Source organism: Protobothrops mucrosquamatus, unplaced genomic scaffold, assembly GCF_001527695.2.
Source record: "Protobothrops mucrosquamatus isolate PMUCROS unplaced genomic scaffold, P.Mucros_1.0 scaffold1290, whole genome shotgun sequence".
Classification (NCBI taxonomy): domain Eukaryota; kingdom Metazoa; phylum Chordata; class Lepidosauria; order Squamata; family Viperidae; genus Protobothrops; species Protobothrops mucrosquamatus.
Genome location: NW_015387493.1, coordinates 88426 through 101302, shown reverse-complemented (window position 1 = coordinate 101302; position 12877 = coordinate 88426). Strand labels below are relative to the sequence as shown.

Below are 12877 nucleotides of genomic sequence, written 5' to 3'. Positions count from 1 at the left end.
AGGTTCACTCTGGGTCTTGCCACCTTCTACCATAAATCTTTTATGGTTTTTTTCCTGCCAAAAGCATCCGTGCGATAACTGGCTACAGTATATAATTAGAGTCCCTTTATTTGTCACTGGCCTCTCAGCATGCAGGGAGAATGTTTCCAAATAATCAGTACAGCACAACTCCCTGAAATCAAACAAACAACCTGCGAGGAGGAAGCACTCTCAGTTAAACTGTGAATTTATACAGCCATTTACCTGCAACACAAGTATAGCTAGGCATAGACAAGCCCCTTCATAATCTGCACAGCTATTCAGAGGCTCACGGAGATTTGTGCATGCTTACAACAAAGAAGTCTCACTGCTAAAGTATCAAGGAGGCACCTCCAAAAGAGAGAGAGGTAGAAGAAGAGGAAGAAGAGGAGGAGGAAGAGGAAGAGGAGGAGGAGGAGGAGGAGGAAGAGGGGGAAGGGCAGAGGGAGTGGGAGGAGGAGAATGTGCATGGAAGAGTGATTGCAAATATAAAAGTATTTCCATAAAACTTTGCAGCTTATCAGAGGTACAAAAGATTCCCGGCTTTTGTAGTCAAAGAATCATAACCTAAATAAGAACTGTGAGCTAAGGGGAATAAACATGCTACACACAGCACACACAGAGAGATTCATTCAAGGATATAAAAATATCTGTGCAGAAGTATATGTGTACAAATCTATATGCGTACAAAGTTAAATTTATATACTCAAAGTTAAAGCATCAAAAAGGAGATGTACATAGGCACAGTAGCACCATTAAGGTAACATAATCTTTCTTGTATTTTCCCAGATTTGGCCCAAAAATGTCTGCTGCAGCTACTGTTAATTATATATATATATATATATATATATATATAAAACCCTCATGTATAATGACCTTAATTGGGTCTAGAATTTCTGCTGCTAACATCACATGACCCTCACCACTTAAAGATAGCAATTCCAATAGTTCCAGTTGCAGTAGTTAAGCAAAGATTGCATTATTGTTAGGTGTGGATCTCCTACTTCTCCTGCCCACCAACTCCTCCCATCACCTATCTCCTCCCCATCTCTGCTTTTTTTGTCTGCCCTGCACTCCACTACTGCTGTCTACCCCTGCCAGCTCCCTAGGTGAAGGTGGCAGATGTCAGCACTGTTCAAGGCTACACAATGCCCACGCCACTGCACTCTCTCCTCCACTCGCTCTGTCCTGTTGCCTTCTCTCCAACCAAATCCAACAAGCTCCCTTTGGCAGAGAAGGGTCTGCCTTGCTTTGCTACTTGAGTCCTAGGGTCACGCCTTTACCCAGTGCCTGGATCCTGGGCCAGCAGCAAGGAAGATGGTGGTGGTCAACAGGGGCAGTAGGAGACAGCAGGGGTAGATGGCAGTGGAATACAAGGTAACCAAAAAAGCAGAGATGGGGTGAGATAGGGCGGTAGCTGAAGTGCGTGCTGTGTTCATAAATGCAGGCCAGTTGCAAGTGCCAGAATTTTGATCACGTGACTATGGGGGCACTACTCTGGCCATAACTTTGAAGACCCCGGCATAATTTACCATTTGTTCACTGCTATAACTTCGAACAGTGTCTGTTAAGTGAGGACTACCTGTAAAATTAGCCTAACATGTCACCTAATCTAAACCCAGCAGAAACTAACTTTTAATCACTATTTTTTCCTTTACTGCTTTACCTTCCTTTATTTTACCGCTTTATTTTTTTAACTTCAGCAGTGCACCATTTCATGGTTTTTGCTGTCTCTGAAGATAAAAGGGTTTCAGCCAAATATTATAACGATGATGCTATTGCAACACTATTGCTAATAGCAGTTATAGCCGAGATTAAATTACTGCAAGGGCAATGACCATTGATCCATAGGAAAAGCATTCCTACTACTGTGTGTAGTAGCCAAGTGTAGACCTTTACCTAAAATAAAGCACAACAAACAAATCAAAAGTATACAAACACCAGAAATTCTAGATATGCATTACTTTTTTAAAATGTGTTCCCTGTTTTAATTATTGTTCTCCACTTTGAATACAGTTGTGAGATGCAAACCAAATTACAAACATTAAAAAGGTTTGAAATAATTTTCTTACTATAGTTGCCACACCACCCAGATACCCAAATAGAATACATCAAGTCTTTAGATTTGATGAAAATTATCACTCTCAAGCTAAATGTTCTTTCTCCAAGTTGATTACACCCTCTATGTTCTACAGGTAGTCCTCGACTTACAATAGTTCATTTAGTGACCAAAGTTACAATAGCACTGAAAAAAGGGACTTGTGGCCGTTTTTCACTTACAATCATTGCAGCATCCCCATCGTCACGTGATCAAAATTCAGACACTTGGCAACTGACATGTATTTATGACGGTTTGCAGTGTCTCAGGGTCCTGTGATCACGTTTTGCAACTTTCTGACAAACAAAGTCAACGGGGGAGCCAGATTCACTTAACAACCGGGTTACTAACTTAACTGCAGTGATTCACTTAACAATCGTGACAAGAAATGTCATAAAATGGGGCAAAACTCACTTAACAGAAATGTTAGGCTCAATTGTGGTTGTAAGTCGAGGATTACCAGCATATATTTATGTTGTACCTTTCCTGGAATCATAGTTTTATGCTGCTTTATAGAACTTTACCCTCTGGTATTTAGACCACATTTCTTGCCCAGATAGAATTTGACCCTTCTAGGAAACCTACGTACTGACATATTTGTAACCAGCAGCCCAAACCTATTTCAAGCTGGATCCAACTGCCACCTATGAGTATTCACAGTTTCTGCATGTACAATATTTGGGTCACTGATGATTGAAAGCCTCCCAGAATGCTAAGAAATTATTCCAACAGTGGGTTGTATCACCCACTGTTAATGAGTTGTCAATTTTCTCAGAGTGAGTGGATGAACTGGATAAACTGAAAGCATACAACCCTATTTTGGAGGTGTTCAGGATGCTTAAACTAGCATAACCATAAACTCACACAGTTTACCATCTTTTGCATAATTTCTTCTGAAACTACCTCATCTTTGTTATTTTGGTCATATCAGTTCAAGGACAGATCTAATTTTTTTATTCCAAAGACTGTTTTACAGCCATCTTGTTCAGTAGGGAAGCCTGTAATAACCAGTTTTGTTTTCTATCGCGTATATGCTGCTCAGCCCAATAAGTCCCAAACAGTTTAACAAGAGGAAAAATATAATATTAAAATTTTACTGTTAAGAGTTCAAATCAATGTTGGAATTATATAGCTTGGCTGGATGATTGATCTGCCTTGAATTTGTGGTCTACAAACCTACAGGCTAAAGGCCTGTGGAGATTCTCAGTCATCCAGATCATAGTTGTCTCAAAGGTGCTTTTTCAAAAGGCAACTGGACTGTTTTTCCTTGAGGAAAAAGATGTTTTGCTTCTCATCCAAGAAGCTTCAGCAGTTCTGGCAGGATGGTTGGGCTAGATGAAACTACTTGAATGAGAAGTGAAAGATCTTCCTCCTCCTCAAGGAAAAAACAGTCCAATTCCCTTTTGAAAAAGCACCTTTGAAACTACAAGGCTGAAGGTGGCCTATGCACACTAAATTCTAGGAAAATACCTTGTTGGGTTCCCATTATTTTCAAATAAGATAAACAAGCAGATTTTGTCTTATTCTAGGACAGGGGTAGGCAACCCTGGCTCTTTTATTATTCATGGACGTCAACTCCCAGAATACCCCTGTTCCAGGAATACCAAGAACCCTCAAATAATCCTGTTAGCATACCGTAGTGGCACAGCCTTTCATCCTTCTGAGGTCGGTCAAATGAGGACCCAGATTGTTGGGGGCAATATGCTAACTCTGTAAACCGCTTAGAGAGGGCTGTAAAGCACTGTGAAGTGGTATATAAGTATAAGTGCTATTGCTATTGCTATGCCTCATTTTTGCTGAACTAACGTGCATATGTTTTGTTCATACTATTGCAAAGACACCTGAACTTCTGGTTTTAGAGGACACAGATCTATTTGCATTAATGCGAATGAGAACACTGTATAATACCAGATACTTAACCACACAGTATAAGTCAATGAAATATAACAAAATATATTGGGAATTGCTGTAGTCATTGAAATAATATTCCCAAATCTTGACCAACTTACTTTAAAATGGGTCATTTTAAGGATTTGACAATCCAGCTATTTTGAATGTTCAATCAGCTGAGGGACCCTGAAAGAACATCTGAGAGTAATTGAGTTATTGAAAAGGTTTTGTGGTGAAAATAAATTAACTCAGAGACCAGATTTTCAGAAGCTAGCTTTATTTATCCCAGCAGGCCAGATCTGTGCTATAAAAATATAGATATCAACTAGATAGAAGTTAGAAGATAATAAAAACATTAACTCTTTGTTGCGATCTACTGGTTGCTAGATTTCTTCAACACAGATCTGATAGTCATAATCTACAGACATGTAGGTCAGGATTGGCCTTCAAAGTTTATGTAAGGTGACCAAGTATGGTGAATTTAAGCTTAATCACCAGAGGAAAAAAAGATACAAATGGTCAGGGTGCTGAGAAATATTATTAATGTGTAAAGCAAATAAATGATTCAGCTTTGTTAAGCTCATATTCCATTTTCCCTTTGAAACCATTATATTCAACTTTACATATTACTTCTATTTAAAATTGATGAACCACTTTAGAAGCTTCAGCAGCAGCACCATTTCTCCCATTCATTCTACTCTTTGAGGCCTCTGAAAACAGGGAAGATCTCATGAATTCACTACTACATCAGGGTTTTATCATAGAGAAGACACTCTTAGATAGTAAAATGAAGGAACAACTCTACCTTTGACCTCACTAGCATACTATAAAAATTAAAATATTTTAGGAAACAAACTATATTCATTAAGCTAGGTAAGTTTAGCCCTAATCGGCTTAATCTACAAGATGTTCAACAGTCAAAGCAAGTATGAATGAATTCCTCTTGAGGTCAAGTTGTATAATATCAAGGTTATAGAAAAATCCAACAAAGTGAATTTTAGATTTAAGTAGCACGCTAAAGGCTTCTTGAAGGTTGTTGATCTATTCTATACATAAGAATATAGTATATAGTGTATATGCAGAGCACATTCCTGTGGATCATGCATAAGAGCGTCCATTGCTGATTAGTTGGTTTGCTGCAATAGTTGCAAGCTTCCTCAATTGTAATGCTAAGCAACAGTCAGTAATCCTTATCCATATAATTAAGCTACATGAAGCTGATATTTTGTTTCCTCACTGGGAGATGACAAACTAATATTTATGTCTATTTCAGCAAGCTAAGAAGTAGGTAAAAGTCTATGCATACAGGATATATATGTGTTTTAATATTTTCTAGATCATTCTTTTTACCAGGTTAATTCTGAGTCCTGGGATCTTGACTCTAGAGGACACTAGACGAGGTTAAAATATTCTAAGTCATAATTCCCATCTATTAGCTGTAGTAAGAAAGTACAAAGCAGAGATGCCCTTGACGTGATGGCCCGTTGCCTGGAGGCCGTACGGGTCTGGATGGGGAGGAACAGACTCAGGCTCAACCCTTCCAAGACCGAGTGGCTGTGGCTGCCGGCGCCTCGGCATAGTCAGCTGACCCCATCGCTGACTATAAGGCTCGCAACTTGGGAGTCCTCCTGGATCCACGGCTGACATTGGAAGACCATCTGTCGGCCGTGACCAGGGGGGCGTTTTATCAGGTTCGCCTGATTCACCAGTTGCGACCTTTTCTGGACCGGGACGCCCTGCGCACAGTCACTCATGCTCTCGTTACCTCTCGCCTGGACTACTGTAATGCTCTCTACATGGGGCTCCCTTTGAGGAGCACCCGGAGACTCCAACTGGTCCAGAATGCGGCCGCGCGGGCGGTGTTGGGAGGGACTCGTCGCTCCCATGTAACACCGCTGTTGCGCGAGCTGCACTGGTTACCAGTGGTCTTCCGGGTGCGCTTTAAGGTGTTAGTTACCACCTTTAAAGCGCTCCATGGCATTGGACCTGGCTACCTCCGAGACCGCCTTCTGCCACAGATTCCCTCCCATAGACCGGTACGCTCCCACAGAGCGGGCCTCCTCAGGGTGCCGTCGGCCAAGCAATGTCGGCTGGCGACNATTTTAGAAGCAATTTTAATTGGAAACACAGCCGTCAATATTTGGTTTTTAATTCGGTTTTATTGGGGTTTATATTGTTGTATTTTTTTGTATTTTTTGTATTTTGTATTGTGTATAGTATCTGTTTTTTAAATATGCTGTGAACCGCCCTGAGTCCTATGGGAGAAGGGCGGTATATAAATTAAATTTAAGATAAGATTTAAGATAAGATAAGATGGCCACGCCTGCATTTGGAAAACTTTTATTTTCCAAGTACCTTTCCTATGTACTCAAGTTAGCAAGAATTCAGTATGACTAGACTGTACACAAAATACATCAATTCACCGAAGTACTCTATTAGTTGGGTTCATATCCAGGCAAATAGCAGTAACATTAATTCTCAAAGCTAGCAAACCTCCTACATTATTCCTACTTACTCCTGCTATTTCCATCAAACATACTTCTTTTAACATAGCAGTCACAATCTTCAAGTGACCACTTCGTTTTTAAGATATGTTAAACTAGCCTGGGAATATTTTAGAACCAAGTAACAGAACAGTAATTGCTGGAATAAACATAATAAACTTATTTGCAGCAACAGTGCAGAAGCTTCAATTAACCAGACTTCCTTTTAGCTCCTCCACTTTGAGTGTCACAAGGGAGGAAAGCACTTAGGCCTGCATATAAAGCCTAGAATCATTAGCACAGCAGAGATGGATGGAGGAAGAAACAGCCAATGGCAAGAATATCCACATGAATTGTTCTGCTCTCTTCAGTAACAATATATTTGAGATAATATGATCTCAAGCAAAATGTTGAAATGTATTTCTCACATTCAAACACTTAGACCCTTTACGGACAATATACAGAAAAAGCAGCAGGACTTTTTTCTATTATGCTTTTAAAATACTGATTTATCTCTTGTTCTTTCTGCCTTAAAGCAACAGATCTTTGTCCAGCCCCTGCTGTTTGGAAGATTTTCTCTGAATCCAAAATATCTTCTTTTCCCATGCAATGAACAAGAAGATTAGAGAAACATACTTTGGTTAAACCAGCTTCAGAACAGGCCTGTGATTTGAACAGTGCCAATAATTAACAATCCGGAAGAAGGAATAAACACATTATTAACAGCATGTTTATAATTACTTTTATTTTTAAAATAAAAATAACATAAAATAAAATTCAAGATGCAAACAATAGTTCAATGCCTTTTCCCTGCCCTTCAAACACATTAGTCTAGAAGAGCCAACACCCTCCAGCTGCTTTTGTTTGGGGACTTAGAAATAATTAGTTCAACATTTGCAGTATGTTCCAGGGGCTTGCTCAATCCATTCACCAGATGTTGTTCTCAGATCCATCTGGCTGCCGAAATGAATGGAAGAGCCACAATAAGCTGGCTTTGCTCTTTGACTGCAACAACAGTCACCAACTTCATGGGTCTCATAAGGATTTCAAGCCCATTAAGTTTTGGACCCTTCTTTCTTTTCATCTTAATCTCTCCTAACCTCATTATTAATGCCCTTAGAAAAGATATATACACAAATATGTTTTTCTTTCTCAAGCAAGAAAAATATGCTGTGTGTAAATAGAAAAAAGAAGCAAGACAAGTTCTGAGATTTAGGCAACTAGCTGGCATGATATAAATTGTAATCCTTTAAAATAATGATTGTTTTAAGCACCTGAATAGTCTTCTGTCTTGTCAGATTTGGCAGCTTTCCCAACTATAAATGACAACAATCATTAATCCTTTAATAAGTGAGTATAGACATTGCTCAGTTAGATACTCTGTCTTTTGTATAAGGCAGCTTTATGTTTTTATTTTAAAATATTGAATTGTTTAGGATTTTGTCTTGAATTTCTCATCACCCATAAAGTCCAATCAAAATCATTTTGGCCCTCCCCCCAACATCAGTTAGATAAGCACAAAAACAGGATGAACAGGGTCCTTTCACAGCCATAAGCAGCTCATCAGAAAAGGCTTATGGTTCATGTGGTTAAAAGCACTGAATTTTACATTGTGTTATTACTTAAAAGAGATTTTTTGTAAAATGATGTATCCATGCGATTGGGTGAACTCCCTTCCTCCCCTCAGCTCCCGTCAACCTAGCAAATGCAAGTAGTGGTGGTGTGGGAAGAATCCAGAGAAAGAAATATTTTGGCAGAATATATTTCTCCAAAGTAATAATGGAGAAGATCTTTAAAAGGCAGAAACTTCTCCCTCTGCCAGCCAGAAAACTCAGCAGAAACCAGCTTTTAGAAATGCAGATGTAATAATCCATTCAGGAAGGTTGGGGCCAGGAAGCTAGAAGCTGATGAGATTAGAAAGACAAAGACCTCTAAAATCTACATACCCCACCCAAACTCTAAAAGACATGATCTTTGGGAACATAATAGGATTAACCCACCAATACCAAAAGGACACACTCAGACTCAGGTCAAAGTACATGACACAGGAAATACAAAACCTCAAACAGGAACAGGAAACAACCTCAAGAGCCCCAGAAGGTATAAAAATCCACCACTCCCAGCTTTCCCAGAGCTATGCTTCTGTCTGGCTTTGCTCTTCAATAAACTCCAATCTTCTTTCTAAAGCAGTTTCCATTTTGTTTATTCCCAGCTTGGACTGGACTCTGATGAAGATTTTTCTTTCTATAGTGGTAAGGTAACAGCGCTAGGTGATGTCATGCTGGCCACATGACCATGGAAATGTCTTTGTACAGTGCTGGCTCAATGACCTTGAAACAGAGATGAGCACTGCCCCTTATAGTCAGCAATGACTAGCGGAATAAAATCTGCAGTGACTCCTTTACCTTTACTGCTACAAGAGTAATATATGCACAAAAATGGAAAGACTGACAAATATCCATTAGGAAGGAATAGAAGACAACTAAACTAAACTAAACTAGTCTAGATGACAAAATTAACTTTTTGGATTAGAAAAAGATGAATGACTACATGTATTGGTGACTGGAAACCTTTATGGACTTTTTTTCTAAAAAAAAAAGAAAAGAAAAATAAACTTGTGATTTGAAATTGAAGATTAAAAAGGGTAGTTTATAGAAAAAAGGAAATTATAATGTAATTTTAGAGAAGAGGGTAAAATATAAATGCACTTGTAACTATTCACAAAAAGAACAGAAGCTGCTTCTTCTTAATCTTTTCCCTTTTTTCTATTTGTTCTTACTTACTATTTTTCCGTATTTTCTTCATTTCTTTTCTAATGTTTGTATAGATATACATGTCTGTTGTATATAGTTTCTTAATATATACACAGGTCTGTTCTGAATACTACATTAATATTTAAAAATATGACATTTGCTGAGTGCCAGTTTGGAATATTGGAGAAGGTGCTGACTAGAAACCAGGAGACTTGAGTTATAGTCCCATTTTAGGCACAAAAGCTGATTAGGTAACTTTGAGCCTCTCATCACAATTCACTTCACAAGGTTATTGTTGCAGAGGAAATAGGAGGCAGATATTTTTGCCATGCTGAGTTGATAGTTAAATAAAAAAGACAGGCTAAAAATTTAATAATATACCCTTCTTAAGTTATCTCTAAGGTTTCATTCTGACCAGGAATGCAAAGATTAAGGATAACTCAGATGAAGTTGCCAATCATTATCCTTTTTGATTAAGCAGAGAATACACCCTCCCATTATTAAGCTCAATAATGAATTGAGCTAGTGAAATCAAATCCATCTCCAGATTAATTCCACTGACACACTTTTCTGTCAGCGTTCCACCCTGCAGTTATCTTCATTGTTTTATTCTTGGCATAGCTATGGTTCCAAAATGAGTTTTCCTCTAAGAATCTGCATTGCACTAAAATAATGTAAAGAGACCGACTGGACACAATTGCCCCTTGATGGCTCCTGTAGACAATATGGTCTGTTTGGAGTGATTTTGTCATGCTTCTCCCGGAAATAGGTAAGCATCTAGGTTTTTCAGACTTGGATCCCTTATTCAGCACCTTCACGACTGAAGGCTCACAGACCCACTTAGCTGATGATGTTACCTAGTCAGGTAATCAAAAGTCTGCAGGCAAACAACCAAGCTCGGAGAGCACCAAGGACCTCACAGTTCAACCCTGAATTACAGATAATCTCTTCTATTAATATGTTTACTATATGATCAACAGATGTCATTTCTCGGAAGAAAAATATGTGTCTCCAAATTTCTTGTCGTTGTTTTTTCTTGATCTTTCTGCTTAGCCAAACAACAGTTTCATCGGTTTAAAATGCCCCAAATAAGACACCACCTCACTTGCATCATACTACTATTATTTGGCAATTTGTAGCCAGATTTCAAGAGCATGACCTTAGAAGACTCCAGGAGGCACCCCCAAAAAAAAAAAGCTGTGGGTGGAGGCCACATTCAGCTAAGCACCACATTAGTTCCATTACACTGCTATTGTTCTTCAGTTTTCAGCAGTGTAAACTTGCTGGGCTCCAGAGTATGCAAAGAAGTACTCAGGAGCAGGGAAAATGCATTATGGAAACTGCCGATTCTTAGCTTAGTATTTTCCAGTATCCAGTTTCCTCATAACACTTAATTGCCAGGAAGTCAACAAACATTATTCTCATTAGTCAACAAACAAGCAAGGCATAAAAGTGCTTTATTCTGTGCTCCTTCTGAAAGCTTGTATCTGTTGCTACCCTACTGGAAATGGAAAATATGTCTGCCTAGAGCAGGGGTTCTCAACCTTGGCAACTTTAAGACTTGTGGACTTCAACTCCCAGAATTCCTCAGCCAGCTTTGCTGGCTGAGGAATTCTGGGAGTTGAAGTCCACAAGTCTTAAAGTTGCCAAGGTTGAGAGCCCCTGGCCTAGAGAAAGGGCAAAATTTCAATCATTTGAATATCTCTTTTGCAGTATGGCAGTATTTTTTTTTCCTCAGCAACTTGAAGATGTGAGCCAGCAAGGACACAGCCAGCTAGGGAATTCTGGGAGTTGAAACCTACATGTCAAGTTGCTGAGGTTCAGAAATGTATTTTTTTTTAAAAAAATAATAATAATAACATGCATTATTACTTCCATCCAGATTATATTAGTTTTCACATCCAGGTATACCAATCTCTACACAACTGTGATTATTATCACAGAGCACTGAATGAATCATAAAATTGAAGGAACCTCTAATGTCCCTTCCAACTCTGTTATTCTGTTATCTCATCAGGGTAGCAATAATATGTACTAACCAACTTTACACACTAAGAGGATCAGGTAAAAGGACCAAGGGAAATTAACAATAGAGAATGAAAGAGATTTCAATAAGAAATGTAATACAAACACATTCAGAGCAAAGTTGAATAAAATAGAGTTAAGGACTATTTCCCCAACATCACATAGTTGAAGGTTTCAAACTCGGGGTGGGTGTCATTGAGGTACAAGATGGTTTGGACCAGCAAATAACCAATACTTGCACTGTAGGAAGATTGCTGGAAAGGAAACATAAAACTTCAACTAGTGAGCTGCTAAAGAATCCACAATATGAATATATTTTTTCTTATAACATGGACATGTAGAGTTCATTTGGAGTTCAGAATTTAAAGATAACATCAGAAAATGATGCACACTAAAAAGTATCAGTCACGCTTTCCCAAAGCAGACACCAGATTAAAACTGGAAATCAACAGGAATGCCTAATAAAAGTATCCTGAAATACTAATGAAAAGGAAGAGAAAAATACCTATCTGTTTACATTCCTGGACATTACTGTCTAGATTCTATAAGACAAAACAACTTTGGAAAATAAGGACATCTGCAGTAAATACTATGTCAGTTAATATAAACATACATTCAGAACTTCCACACAGAAATTCCAATGAAGGAGTTATATCAATATAAATAATTACGTACGTTCAATTTGTGCAAACCTTATCCCCATAAAGTATCTAACACATCCTTCATCAAATGCAACTATGTTTCCTTACTTTGCCCTGTTGAAGACATCCCAAAACAACAGTACCAATGACTGGACCTTAAACTTTATTTCTTTCATCCATCTATACACACATTCCTAAAATCTGAGGAGCTTCATCAATTGCTGTCAATTTCTTTTGTTCAATCTCCCATTTCCGTCCCCAGCAATAATAGAGTCTGTCATGTTGAGGTAACAGCCAAGGGCACATTCTTAAGTGATCCTCTGGAACAGCCAAAATCAGTAAATAGACTACATACTTACTTGAATTGATGGTGTTCTCTGGAGCTACGAATCTTGGAAGAAAATCTTTCTGCTAATTTTTCCAGATTCCTGGAATATTCCAGTTCAATCTCAGCCTTTCTACGGAAGAACTCCTGAAGATCTTGCAAAAGTTGCAATCGGGATTCAGACTGTTGTTCTAGGCATTTGAACTGCTCCACTAACTGGATACGAATTTCTGCAACCACCAGAGAACAAAAAGAATTTATGAATACCCAGGAACAGCACCGACATTGTATTTAATTTAGCTTATATTATGCCAAAAACAAAGCAAACCACATCAAGTCTGCAGGATAGGAGCCATAGAAATACAGGTAGTCCTCAACGTATGATCACAGTTGAGCCCAAAATTTCCCTTGCTAAGTTGTTAAGTGAGTTTTGCCCCATTTTGCGACTTTTCTTTCCACAGTTGTTAAGTAAATCACTGCAGTTGATAAGTTAGTAACAGTGTTGTTAAGTGAATCTGACTTCCCCATAGACTTTGCTTCTCAGAAGGTCCCAAAAGGTGATCACATGACCCTGGGACATTGCAACCATCAAAAACATGCCGGTTGCCAAGCATCTGAAGAATTTTGATTACGTGACCACGGAG

At 38.6% G+C, this 12877-nt stretch overlaps 1 protein-coding gene across 1 annotated transcript in view; it reads right to left on the bottom strand.

Annotated features, from left to right (window-relative positions):
• Positions 1-12473, bottom strand: part of SRGAP3 (SLIT-ROBO Rho GTPase activating protein 3) — a 95227-nt gene extending 82754 nt beyond the window's left edge. The window contains exon 1 of the mRNA XM_015821262.1: positions 12268-12473. The gene's annotated coding sequence lies outside the window, so the exon portion shown is untranslated. The remainder of the gene's footprint in view (positions 1-12267) is intronic.
• Between the last annotated feature and the right edge of the window lie 404 nt (positions 12474-12877).